The sequence below is a fragment of the Vicia villosa genome, linkage group LG3 (genome assembly GCF_029867415.1).
Source record: "Vicia villosa cultivar HV-30 ecotype Madison, WI linkage group LG3, Vvil1.0, whole genome shotgun sequence".
NCBI lineage: Eukaryota > Viridiplantae > Streptophyta > Magnoliopsida > Fabales > Fabaceae > Vicia > Vicia villosa.
In genome coordinates, this window is record NC_081182.1 from 10883767 (window position 1) to 10898193 (window position 14427).

The window sequence follows — 14427 nt, forward strand, 5'->3', positions numbered from 1 at the left end:
AAATTGCTAAATTTTCTCCTATCCATTTTTAGACTTTGACATAATTTTTGGAATATAAAAAAGGTACATAAAAAATATTAGTTTAGGCTTTTATTTTAATTCTTTTGCTTGATTAAAATTCTTGTTTTTGTCATTATGAAAGTCATAGAAAATAATAGTCCTTTCAATTCGATTTTTGTACTATATTTTGCATCATTTGCTTCCATGTGTTGTGCTATATTTTCAAGTCTCATTTTAATCCAATTTTGTACTAATTTTGTATCGTGCTTACTTGTGATTCGTACTTGTAATTTTGATCTCATTTGTATATTCCGTTAGATTTTAGGTCTTGTAATCTTCATAACTTTAGGCCTAGTTTTCCCTTCAAATCCTAACACTTAGGTATAATCATAATCTTAGGCTAGTTACTTCATTTTAGGCTAGTTTGCTTTTCCTTTTTTCTTTTCGACTTTAAAACATTTAATAAAGGAAGAGGCAGATCACACTTTACTAAAAGTGGAAGAGAAATGAGTGGGATTTATTCCCTAATCTGTTTCTCAATCACTTAGTGGGAGAGAAATGAGTGAGATTTATTCCCTAATCTGTCTCTCAATCACTATATAATGGGAGAGAAATGAGTGGGATTCATTCCCTAATCTGTTTCTCTACCATTATACACTCTTATGTGATTCAACTCGCAGATTAATTCCCCTTAAAAATCACCAATAAAAAACATCTAAAACATCTAATAAAGGCTCGGACCAAAACAAAGTAATGAAGTGGTGCGAAACCTTGTATTGGGTTTTGTTCATCATGGAATTACCCTAAAAAATACAAACAAATCTTCTCTCCTTTCTCTCTTGCCTTCAGGGCATTCTTTCCCTTAATCGGACACGTTATTTCCGCTCCATTCCCAGCTTAAGACTCCAGAGGTCGAGCAACGGAGTGCGAATGTAACTGTCCACTAAAAAATACAAACAAACAAAAACTAAAGAGCCGAACTACGACGCTCTGATTCCTGAAAAGGATACGTAGGCATTAGGTCGCGGGGCCTAAGCGAGCACAACTATTTATAAACCTTATTTTCCCCGTGTTTCTTTTCTTTCCTTTGCATGCATTCCCTTAGTATTAGGCTTTAGATTAATACACACCCTTTAAATAGCAACAAACATAGGTGGATACCATCGAGTACGATGGGCGTGAGGGGTGCTAGTACCTTCCCCTCGCGTAACCGACTCTCGTACCCTATCTCTGGTAGAAAGACCTCGTTCTTATTCATCTTAGGTTTGTTGGCGTTCCTTTCCTTTTAGGATAGATATGTTAGTGGCGACTCTGTTGTTCACATTTCGCGAGCGTGCGACAGCTGGCGACTCTGCTGGGGACGTCAGACCTATTGCGGGTCCGTACTTAGCAAGTCGATCCTAGCCTTTGTTTGTTTGTTTATTTATTGGGTGTGCTTATATATTGCTTATGATTCGCTTCATTTATTTTATGCTTGCATATCATGTCTATTTACTGCTTGCATATCATGTTTATTTTCTCGCATTCTGGACTATATTATGGGTCCCCGTGGGGGCCACATATTTTTCTGTTTGTCTTTGCAGGTGGGGGGTTTTTGTGAGGTAAAAGGCCCACTACCCAGGCCAGTGACACATAGGATTAGTGTGGATGCCCATGTCAACTCCCGTAGCGTTTGATACGATAGAGCTTAACATGGGGTACCACAACCAGGCGAGGTTCTTTCATGGAGCATTGTGTCTGGCACGTTTGTTGCCTCAAACACATTGTACCCCATGGGAATCATTAACCCTGGTGACCATTAGGAACCACTTGTCCGTGTCTAGACTACATACCCGTGAGATTGGGATGGGACAGGAAACTTGACCTTCATCATACCCGGATTTCTGCTATTTAATAAAAGGCGTCGAACCTTTGATCCTGGGACATTTGACTTATACAGAAGTTCTACATCAGTTATATATCAGAATCAACATTGAACCTCTGAATCTAGAGGATTCGACCTTATTTGACTTATGCACAAGCTATTTATCCAGAAAGCAACGTGGAACCTCTGAATCTGGAGGATTCGACCATAGTTTATGACCATGAGAAGCTGTTATCCAAGAGGCCTTGATCCTTGATCCTGATTTATGATACATTTGCATTATCAATAACATTTTGCATTCATGCATATGCATACATGGTTACCAATACTCTTACCATTCTTCCTCTCCATCAGATCTGTCAAGACGATTCCTCCACATCGATATCTGACAAGAACCAACAGAAGAAGAATCATGGGGAATTACAAAAAAGATCAAGCTACTATCAGAGAATCCCATGCCTCCTCATGAGGGAACCTTCCACCAAAGGAGCCTAAAGACTATATATTTGTCAGAGAACATTTCATTTGCATTAGAATAAGGCCAATCTTGCCATTGTTTAGACTTCTCAAGCATTTTCAATTGTACTATTTTCGTTGTTATCAAGTACTTCTCATTGTAAGAAACTCATTATGTTTGAATAAATAAAAATAATGTAATATACATGTTTTTCTCAAATCATTTCATCTTTGTCATTATGCTCATTGATATTCAACTCATTTGTCTTAAGCAACTAAAAAAAGGAGAATGATGAAAGTCAAAAACACATGAACTACTAATTGTATGCTTTTGGAACAAAGATCCTGCTGACGATGTACAGGCATTATTTCAATTCCTAAACACCGGAGTTATAAGGGAGTGAAACCCTCGTCAACCCCTTTGAGCCTAAGGAGTAGTAGTTTCTTTTCAAAAAGTACAAAACCCTCAATATTAACCAGGGGCAGGGTAGTCTTCAGTTAGTGCGACCGAGCGCTCAACTTTCAGGTATTCCATCAGAGGATCAATTACATCTCATGTCTCGCAACAAAAGAAGAAGAGCACAATCCACAATGGATGTCTCTCATTCACTGAGAAGAAGGCAGTCACAACCTTTTCTTCAAGTCAATCACAAAAGTCATACAACTTGTTCCCGAACGAGACAAAAAAATGATGAAAAGAAAGTTACGAATCATGATAAAAAAAAAGAGAAAGAAACAATAGCCCGCTAAGTCAAAAAAAAAAGTTTGGAGGCAAATGACTTAAGCAAAAATTAGGGCATATCCCGCTGGACAACGAGAACCAAAATCAAAAGAAACTTTCTGTCCAGGCAAAAATTAGGGAAAGCAAAAGACAAAGCAAAAGAAAAAACCTCCAAGGGACAAGTTGTTGTGATCATCAACAAAAGCACCAAAGAGTGACTGCCACCTCCATCAAAGCCATAAAGGATCCTCATCCATCACAATCCTTCCTGAAAGGTGAATACTCGTGTCGAACTAGCTGAACGTAGGACTGGAGAACATCACGAAGAAGGGGTGGGTTAAGTAGAACTTGAGCCTTTATCTTTGTTTCTCAAACTGTGAACCCGGCCATGTTACAACCCTCAAAAGTCCTAATTGAAGTAGGGTTCGTTCCGAAAGCATACAAACTATAAAATCATGTCAAAACGGACTCCTAATGTTGCTTGTCACTTGTGTTAGTATCAATACAACCTTTTGACAAATAAAAACTTTTCTTTGAGATTAACATGTGCATTGCATTCTCATTATCTTTTTCAAAATAGATTTGTCTCTAATCTGAAAGTAAGTACTTGATACCAAGGAAAGTTCAACATTGAAACTCCATCGAGTAGTCTTACAAAGGCAAAGGTTGGTCATCCGCTGAGCAAATATCCAAAGAATCCATTAAGTGTAAGAGTTCCTTTCAATCTGGGGCATTCATTCCATGATCAACACTGGGGCAGACCATTGCAAATCTCCATGATTCAAGCATTATCAAAGTCCTACATCAAAAGATCATACAAGCTGGGGCAAACTAGTAACAATTCTTTTCTTCATCAATCAAGTGTCAGATATCAAGATAAGTGTCGAGGAGTCAAGCTAAACACCTCACCTTCACAAGGGCTATCCTTCAAGCTGTGACCTTTCCACAAAGACATCCTCCATCCACTCCCTATATCTTGGGAACAATCATTCCATTCATAATCATACATATGTAACACCCCATAAATTTCTTTATTTAATTTAATTAATTTTTTTTATTTAAATAATAGAATTAATTGAATTATTTGAGAAATATGGAGTGATGAGGCTAATGGGCCAGTGTTACAAGTAACAATTGGGGGTGTGTCAATTGCAAAGCCTTTTACTAAAACAAGGTTATATTTTTCATAAAATAGAAAAGAGGAGGATTTTGTGAAAAGAGAACCAAAAAGGAGAAGGAAAAGAGCTGAACGTGAAATTGGGAGAAGAGCAAGTGTGAAGAGCAAGGGTATCCAAGAATTCGACATCGAGGTAAGGGGGGATTCTTCTCATTAACCTCTATTATGGGTTGTATGAATGATTCAATAGAGTTCGTATGTTAGGATTCCGAATTGGATTGTATGTCGGGTTTGGGGTTTTGGGGTTTATAGAACTTTGATTCAATTTAGGTTGTGAATGATGATTGGTGATGAATAATGATGTTAAACATGATTAGAAGTATGAGTAAACGTGCAATTTATGTCGTATGTGTGGTTTATTTTTCTGAAATTCGTACTGGTATGATTTGAGAGCATTTGGGAGGTGTAGAATGCTGTTTTCTGCAGGTTGGGGTTTCTGGAATCGCCGGTTCGCGCCGCGTGCACAGGGTTGGCGCCGCGAACAGGTGGGCAGAAGGTCAGGATGTTCTGATACGCACAGGTCGTGCCGCGTACCTGTGTTGGCGCCGCGAAGGCGTAACTTTTTCCTCGCTTCGCGCCGCGTGTAGTTGTTTGCGCCGCGAACAGCTTGGCAGAGAGCCAAAGATTTTTGGAACGCACAGTTCGCGCCGCGAACCAAGCTTGGCGCCGCGTGCTGTTGCTGTTTGGGATTCTTTTTTTTAAAGTTAACGATGTAACTTTTTAACTGTTAGTCCATTTGATGTGCCGTTTCGAGCACAGTGAAGCTAATTAAGCGATTTATGCAATAAAATAGTGTTTTGAGTGGTGACTCGAATTTAATTTAAAACACTTGATTTAATTGGTTGTGGTGGCTTATATTGTTATTGCATCGGTTGATGATTATGATTGTTCAATTGTTTGGTGTTGATGATTAGCATGCGGTATGTGATGCATGCATTTCATAATCATATTGTGGGCTGTATCCCTTATGGTGGTGGGACAGCGGTAGCTAATTCCCATTGTGTGGAATTGGTGAGAGAAGTAGCCGAATCTTTATGGTGGTGGATCGGTGAGATGGGTTATCCCATGTTTGGTACCACATGCATTTAGTTGCATTGCATTAGGTTGTTGTGTATAATTGTAACATGAATGGAAGTTGTCCAATGTTACAATTTGTGTGTATTTTGGTATGAATGACTGTAATTGACGAATGCTGCTATATTATCTGAATATAATTAATTTGGATGAATAATGTATGGATGAAGTTGTATTGTTTATATTCCTATAACATTTGTTAATGCGAATGAAACTCACCCTTACTGTTGTTATTTTTCAGATTGAGGAGTAGCTTGTGTACTTGGTGAGGATTAGCTCGTCAAGTAGTTCGTTAGAGTCAGTTGGGTCTGTGTCATGCTCTGGTCGTGTAACACCGGGAACGTTATTTTAGAATTGGCTGATAAACTTCTGTTTTGTTTATGGTTTATGGTTGAATTATGAGTCTTCAACTCCAGATGTTTGATTATTCAGTTGTTAAGAATATTCCGCTGTGTTAACATGCTACCTGAATAATTTTTGGTTTATTGTTCCTTATGGCATGACATGAATATTTGTTTATTTTGTTGGCGTTGTAATACCCTTCTTCATGTTTTACTCTGATTTTAATGTTAATTTTCCGCGGGGTTTAGAAGGGTGTTACAACATACATCATACATATCATTGCATCCCCATTGGCATCTCTCCCAATGATCCAATCATCAACAAATAGGGGGCATCCACCCCACCTTGATTCTCAAGCGGAGTTTTAGAACTCCACCTAATCTATTCCACATCAAAGCAGAAACCCCAATCAATCAGTACACTGCATATAGAATCCATAGCATTGCATCTCCAGAAGTGCGCAAATAAATCAAACATTGCATATGAAGCATAAGCCAAGTTACTCATCAGATGAGGTCCCTACAAAGTATTCAAGTTGATATTCTACTGGATCACTCAGAGTTACCATTGTGTTGTCATCTCCCATAGCCAATCATGTTCATCTTTCTTCAACCCAGAGCTGATGTTTTTGTGTTCAACCCAGAGTTGATTTTCCTTTTATCTTTTAACCCCGAGTTAATTAAGCTATCCCACTCAACCCAGAGTTGACGGTTATCTTTTATTCAACCCAGAGTTGATCCTTTTCGTTCCCCACTCAACCCAGAGTTGACGGTTATCTTTTGTCTTTCCCACTCAACCCAGAGTTGACGGTCGTCTTTTCTCTTTTTCCCACTCAACCCAGAGTTGACGGTCATCTCTTGTCTTTCTCTCTCAACCTAGAGTTGACAGTTATCTCTTATTTGACCCAGAGTTGATCCTTTCCTTTTCCCACTCAACCAAGAGTTGACGGTCATCATTTGTCCTTTCCCACTCAACCCAGAGTTGACGGTCACCTGTTGTTCAATCCAGAATTGACTCCTCTTTTCCTACTCAACCCAGAGTTGACAGTTAGCTTTTATCCTTCTCCCACTCAACCCAGAGTTGACGATTATCTTTCTCCTTTCTCACTCAACCCAGAGTTGACGGTTATCTTCTTTCTTTCCAACTCAACCCAGAGTTGACGGTTATCTCTTATTTCTCTTTCCCACTCAACCCAGAGTTGACGGTCATCCTTTATTCAATCTAGAATTGACTTCTCCTTTTTCCCACTCAACCCAGAGTTGACGGTTATGTTTTCTCCTTTCCCACTCAACCCAGAGTTGACGGTTATCTTCTTTCTCTTTCCCACTCAACCTAGAGTTGACGGTTATCTTTTGTTCTTCCCACTCAACCCAGAGTTGACGGTTATTTCTAATTGTTCATATTTCCTCTTTCCACCCATAGTTTTTATGGAATTCCTTGTTCAACCCAGAGTTGATTTCCTTTCTTTCTTTTTCAACCCAGAGTTGATGCCTATATCCTGTCCCACTAATACTGATTTCCCTTTCTGTTCTCAACTCAGAGTTAATGTTTACTTCTTATCCAACCCAGAGTTGACCTAATCTTCTTTTTCAACCCAGAGTTGATGTTTATTTCATTTCTAACCCAGAGTTAATTTGTTCAACCCAGAGTTAATTTGTTCAATCCAGAGTTGATACATTTTTCCTCAGTGGAATTGACATTTTTCCCCGGCGGATCCCATCCTTCATCAGGCAAATTTCCAGGTTCTCTTTATATTTAATCTTCTTAAACCTTGAATGATCGAAAGGCTAACGCCAATCTCCTCTTCAGGTTTAAGACGATTAAATAGGGGCAGTTGTTGCACCCCAAAATTTGCCCATCTAATCTTACATCTAACTGACTTTTGACCCTATGGAAATCTTCACTCTATATAGCAGAGCTTCTTCTCACATTTTCAGCGCTCCACTTCATTACCATTACGACTTCACGCCATTCCTCATCATCTTCATCCACCAACCTTCACTTCTGCAACCTCTCCTCTCCACCACTTCTTCACCATTGTTCAAAGATATTCATCTACCTTCACTTTCTGCTCCACCGTTTTTTACTCCTTCCACTCTCTGATTTGCTGTTCATCACCCCCTCGGGCCCATGCCACTTTTTGGCAACAGAATTATAGCAAGAAACCACCTTGGGCCGAATATCATACACCACTGGACCCATTGTCTTCTTTTTTCATGACACAAAATCTGAAAGCAAAAACTCTTCTGGGCCTTTCCCTCTGGGCCCTGCGCTCTGCTATTCAGACCACCATCTTCAATTCACACCTCCCTGTTTCCATTAGTTTTAATTTAGGTTTAGATTTTTTACCATTTCTTTGAGTAATTAAATTGCTAAATTTTCTCCTATCCATTTTTAGACTTTGACATAATTTTTGGCATATAAAAAAGGTACATAAAAAATATTAGTTTAGGCTTTTATTTTAATTCTTTTGCTTGATTAAAATTCTTGTTTTTGTCATTATGAAAGTCATAGAAAATAATAGTCCTTTCAATTCGATTTTTGTACTATATTTTGCATCATTTGCTTCCATGTGTTGTGCTATATTTTCAAGTATCATTTTAATCCAATTTTGTACTAATTTTGTATCGTGCTTACTTGTGATTCTTACTTGTAATTTTGATCTCATTTGTATATTCCGTTAGATTTTAGGTCTTGTAATCTTCATAACTTTAGGCCTAGTTTTCCCTTCAAATCCTAACACTTAGGTATAATCATAATCTTAGGCTAGTTACTTCATTTTAGGCTAGTTTGCTTTTCCTTTTTTCTTTTCGACTTTAAAACATTTAATAAAGGAAGAGGCAGATCACACTTTACTAAAAGTGGAAGAGAAATGTGTGAGATTTATTCCCTAATCTGTTTCTCAATCACTTAGTGGGAGAGAAATGAGTGGGATTTATTCCCTAATCTGTTTCTCAATCACTATATAATGGGAGAGAAATGAGTGGGATTCATTCCCTAATCTGTTTCTCTACCATTATACACTCTTATGTGATTCAACTCGCAGATTAATTCCCCTTAAAAATCACCCATCAAAAACATCTAAAACATCTAATAAAGGCTCGGACCTAAACAAAGTAATGAAGTGGTGCGAAACCTTGTATTGGGTTTTGTTCATCATGGAATTACCCTAAAAAATACAAACAAATCTTCTCTTCTTTCTCTCTTGCCTTCAGGGCATTATTTCCCTTAATCGGACACGTTATTTCCGCTCCATTCCCAGCTTAAGACTCCAGAGGTCGAGCAGCGGAGTGCGAATGTAACTGTCCACTAAAAAACACAAACAAACAAAAACTAAAGAGCCGAACTATGGCGCTCTGATTCCTGAAAAGGATACGCAGGCATTAGGTCGCGGGGCCTAAGCGAGCACAACTATTTATAAACCTTATTTTCCCCGTGTTTCTTTTCTTTCCTTTGCATGCATTCCCTTAGCATTAGGCTTTAGATTAATACACACCCTTTAGATAGCAACAAACATAGGTGGATACCATCGAGTACGATGGGCGTGAGGGGTGCTAGTACCTTCCCCTCGCGTAACCGACTCCCGTACCCTATCTCTGGTAGAAAGACCTCGTTTTTATTCATCTTAGGTTTGCTGGCGTTCCTTTCCTTTTAGGATAGATATGTTAGTGGCGACTCTGTTGTTCACATTTCGCGAGCGTGCGACACATACTAATAACAATAACACAAATTAATAACAAATTGATAATCTTTAATTATCAAATAAATACTTATCAATCTTAATAAAATAGTCACAAAACTATAACATTTTGTTATAAAATAAATATTAAATTAATCACATTAATTTTGTCTATCAATTTATAACAAATTAATAATATTTAGTTATGAAATATATATTTTAAAATATTAATCAATTTACAATCATGAATTTTTTTAAGTAGTTATTCAGAATTTCAGTCAAAAATATTTTATTAATAAAAATAATAATATTTTCTTCTAGGATTTTTTTATATTATTGATATCATCTTTCTGGAATTCTTTAATAATATTTATACAATTGTTTTGAGATTCTATTATTTATTCAATCCTAATTGGATTACTTAACATGAGTGATGCAATTCTCTTTCTAATATTATCTATACAATTCTTCTGGGATTACTTAACATGATTGATGCAATTATTATAGAATCCCTGAAAATCGTCATGGATACTTTTTTGATTAATGGAGACAGAATAGTTATTTTTTAACATTCTTCAAAGGATAATACCTATCAAGATATCCAAAGATTAACGTTAAAATGAACTTTCATATAACATTAATTGTGATGCAATTCAATGACATAGTAAATTATTATAGATTAATCTCAAACTTTATAGGTATTATCTGTATGATATTATGTTTCAATCCACCGGTTGATTTAAAAAAAATATTTATTTGAAATGAATTTACGAGCGAGTGTAACTCGTGGTATAACTCTTTGGATGTAATCTCTCTCTCTCTCTCTCTCTCTCTCTCTCTCTCTCTCTCTCTCTCTCTCTCTCTCTCTCTCTCTCTCTCTCTCTCTCTCTCTCTATATATATATATATATATATATATATATATATATATATATATATATATATATATTTATTTGCGATTATTATTAACATAGATAAAAAAACGTTTAATTTTGTAAGATCAATTATAAAGTAGGTTTGATTCTATTTTAATGGTTGAATATAATTATTTTGATTATAAAATACTTAAAAACAATTAATAAAAATTATGCTATTTAATAAATAATTAAAATATATCATTTTTCTATCGTGCAGTTTAATTCGGTATGACTCTGCTCCCCTTTTTATTCGATTCTGTTTACTTTTTCCAATTTTATTGTGCTTGCTTTGTTTTCTAGTGTTAGTTTTTTTCTTATTGCATCAATTTTTCAAGGCCATCCACAAAATAAATATGCTAGAGTTTTGGTCCATCATGTCCTTAAATCTTATGTATACTCTTCTTGTAGAGTGAAAGAAACTTCACATCAGATCAAACCATAGAGATTTTAAAGCCATGGAAACTACGCGCAACGAAAATGATGGGGTCAATTTACGTTACACGTTTGTGAGGCTCACAACATCACCGCTCCCTAAGGAAAGGGCATCTCTATCGCAAGAGTTCTATTTAAGTTGCAAAAATTTTAATGTGGTCCTAAATTACTACATAATCTCATTCATTTTTATTTTAAAATTGTGATTGTTTAATAGTGTTTTTATTGGATCTATAGTTGATCATTAATGAAATTTAAGAGAAAAAAAATCAATTTTGTTTAATTGACAATGTAAAGTAATTTGACACTATCAACAAATAAATATTAATTATTCTGTCAAAAATTCAAATAAAAGTAAAGTAAATTTTCCATGTCAAAAATTTTTTTTCATTAAAAAATATGAATTTAATTGACAATGTAAAATAGTTTTACACTATCAACAAATAAATATTAATTATTCTGTCATGTGATATTACTAATTTAAAATTGGTTTAAATACAATTTTGGTCCCGGTAAGTTAGCGAGTTTTCGATTTTCGTCCATGTAAGTTTTTTTTAGTCCCTATATCTTACTTTTTGTTTGAGGTTTAGTCCCTAAAGGCAAAATCCGCAGTAAAATCTGTAGGTTTCCTGCGGATTTTGATTTTAGGGACTAAAACGAACGTGAAAGTGGAATATAGGGACTCAAACTAAAAAAACTTACAGAGACGAAACTCAAAAACTCGCTAACTTACAGGGACCAAAAGTGCATTTAAATCTTTAAAATTTATAGTATGATGTGATGGAATACATGGCGGTGATTAGTTGATAATTAAAATAATATTATACTGTCGTTACATATCTTCATTTCTCAAAAAATATATATAATAGTCTTTTAATAATAAATCATTAAGTGTTGGTTTATTTCTGTAACATTTCTGAATTTTTAACAATCTAGTCAAAGACAAATACTTTTAACAATCATATCGAAATCTAATAAATGGTCTCGGAAAATACTTTTTTGCCCCATGCTTCTTGGTTGCTTTGCAATCTTTCTTCACGTGAACCTAGCTGAACATCTCTACAATACAGTTTTTGATACAATCTAAACAATGTTAAGAATATTATTGTACAAAATCTACTTGCTTTTCCAATACACTACCATCATCTACAGTATATTCTTGGAAAGAGAAGCTACTTTTATCCAACTCACTTCCTATCTCTCTTACAAATATTTTTTTTATCAAATATCTATTAATGGAATTATTAATAAAAATCAAAATATTTTTTATTTAATGATTTGATCTTATTTTGTTAATTTTGAATATTATAATTAATTGAATTGAAAATTTTCAATTACTCTTCACTGATGAATGTTTTCACAATTAATAATTTTTAATATACAGTTTTTAAAAATTTCACTTTTAAAAAAGCTTAATTTTTACAATATATTTATATTGTAAAGAAGTGTTATCTTTTGAAAAGGACTATAATGAATTGGTATCTTGTTATTGATCATGAGCATATCAAATGTTTTGATAATAGCTTACACAATTTTTTTCTCCAATTATAAATTTTAACACAGTCTTTAATGACTATTATTATAAAATAAACAGTAATTAATAATAATAATTATTATTATTAATATTATTTATAGAGTTAAAACAATATTTACAAATATAAGTTTTAAAGAAAAACTATATATATATATATATATATATATATATATATATATATATATATATATATATATATATATATATATATATATATATATATATATATATATATATATATTTAGCCTTCCCTTATTAAATAAATAGAAAATATACATAAATAATATATAATATTATTAATATAAGAGAAAATGGGTGATACACTGGCATTATAAAAACTTTTATGTTTATATAGTCAAATTGATAGTTTTGCATTAATATACGATAATACACATTCATTTAGAAAAAAGTGTTTTTTTTTTTGTATTTTTAGATTTTCAAAAAATTTGCATAAAAAATAATTTTTTTTACCAATTTTTGAGATGAAAAGATACTTGTATAGAAGTGTGTATATTCAAAATCAATGAATACACATATTATAATATTTGTTTTCGTGCTGATACTATTGGATTACATGCAATCAATGACTTTTAGTACAAGAAATCCAAAATTTATATAATTTATGATTTAATAACAATATTCTATAGTGTTTAATTAAAATTTATGATTTCACTATTACTGAATCTCAATATTTATGATTTCTTTTTTTTGGTGAATCTTTGTTTATGATATCACTAATACTAGAAGATCTAAAAAATATTTGTTGAAAAGACAAATATAATCGAAAATATTAAAAGTCTTCCATCTTGGAAAGACAAATATTTAGTTTGTATTTGCTTATAATATTTGTTTTCTTCTATTTTTTCATTACATTTTTTTAGCTTCTATTATTCGCATATATTATAATAAAATTGTATTTTGTATTAAAAAATCTTATTGATCTAAATATTTTTACGGGTACCAGACATTTTTCTATACATTTAATTATTATTTTGTCACGGGTACCAGACATTTTTTTATATATTTAGATTATTATTTTTTCACGGGTACCACACATTTTTCTAAATATTCAATTATTATTTTTTTCTCGGGTACCGGACATTTTACTATATATTCATTTATTATTTTTTCACGGGTACCAGACATTTTTCTAAACATTCAATTATTATTTTTTTCACTGGTACCAGATATTTTTTTATACATTCAATTATTATTTTTTCACGGGTACCAGACATTTTTCTAAACATTCAATTATTATTTTTTCACAGGTACCGAAAATTTTTCTATGCATTCAATTATTATTTTTTTCACAGGTACCAGACATTTTTCTATACATTCAATTATTATTTTTTCACGGGTACCAGACATTTTTCTATACATTCAATTATTATTTTTCACGGGTATCATACATTCTTCTATACATCCAATTATTATTTTTTCACAGGTACCAGACATTTTTCTATTAAAAAATATACATCTAAAACAAATGTGCGTCCCGTACCAAAACCCGTGCGAACGCACGGGTTTGTTACTAGTTTCTATAATAATCATATCAGCATCTGTTTTTTTGTTTTTTTTGTTTTTGTTTTAGTAAAGTGGCAGCAAGAATTTTATTTTTTTAAAGATAAATATGTATAATGTCATAAATTCAAATTCGCGAATTAAACATTTCCTTGTATCTATTAATAGGGATGTTAACGAGGCAGAGAATGTTCGGAGGATGCTTCTCCACTCTCCGCCCTGTCCCCAAATTTATTCCCCATCCCGTCCCCAATCCCCATTACGGGGGAATATTTTCTCCCGTCCCCATCCCCACAAATCCCACGGAGATCGAATCTTAAGAAAATTTCTATAGTTTTCGATTAAAATTATGACATTAATTTTTTGTTATTTTTTATTTAAAAAAACACATATATTTTACATCTTTCTTTTAATAAAAATACATTTTGCATCAATAACAAAAAAACAAACAAAAGTACTTGTTGTTGCTAATATTTTTTTGTAAAAAATAGTAAATATTAACAGAACTTGTTGTTATCATGCTTCCGCTAATTTACTATCACGATACCACTATCGTCCAACACAAGTGATTGATTATGTGAGTGTGCCAAATCCATAACTACTAATTTATCAATTGAATGAAAAACATGTTACTAATGGAAGTAAAATGAATTTTAAGAGTAATTACTACAAGCACAATTAACAAAGGAGAGTGGTTGTTGTGATGATGAT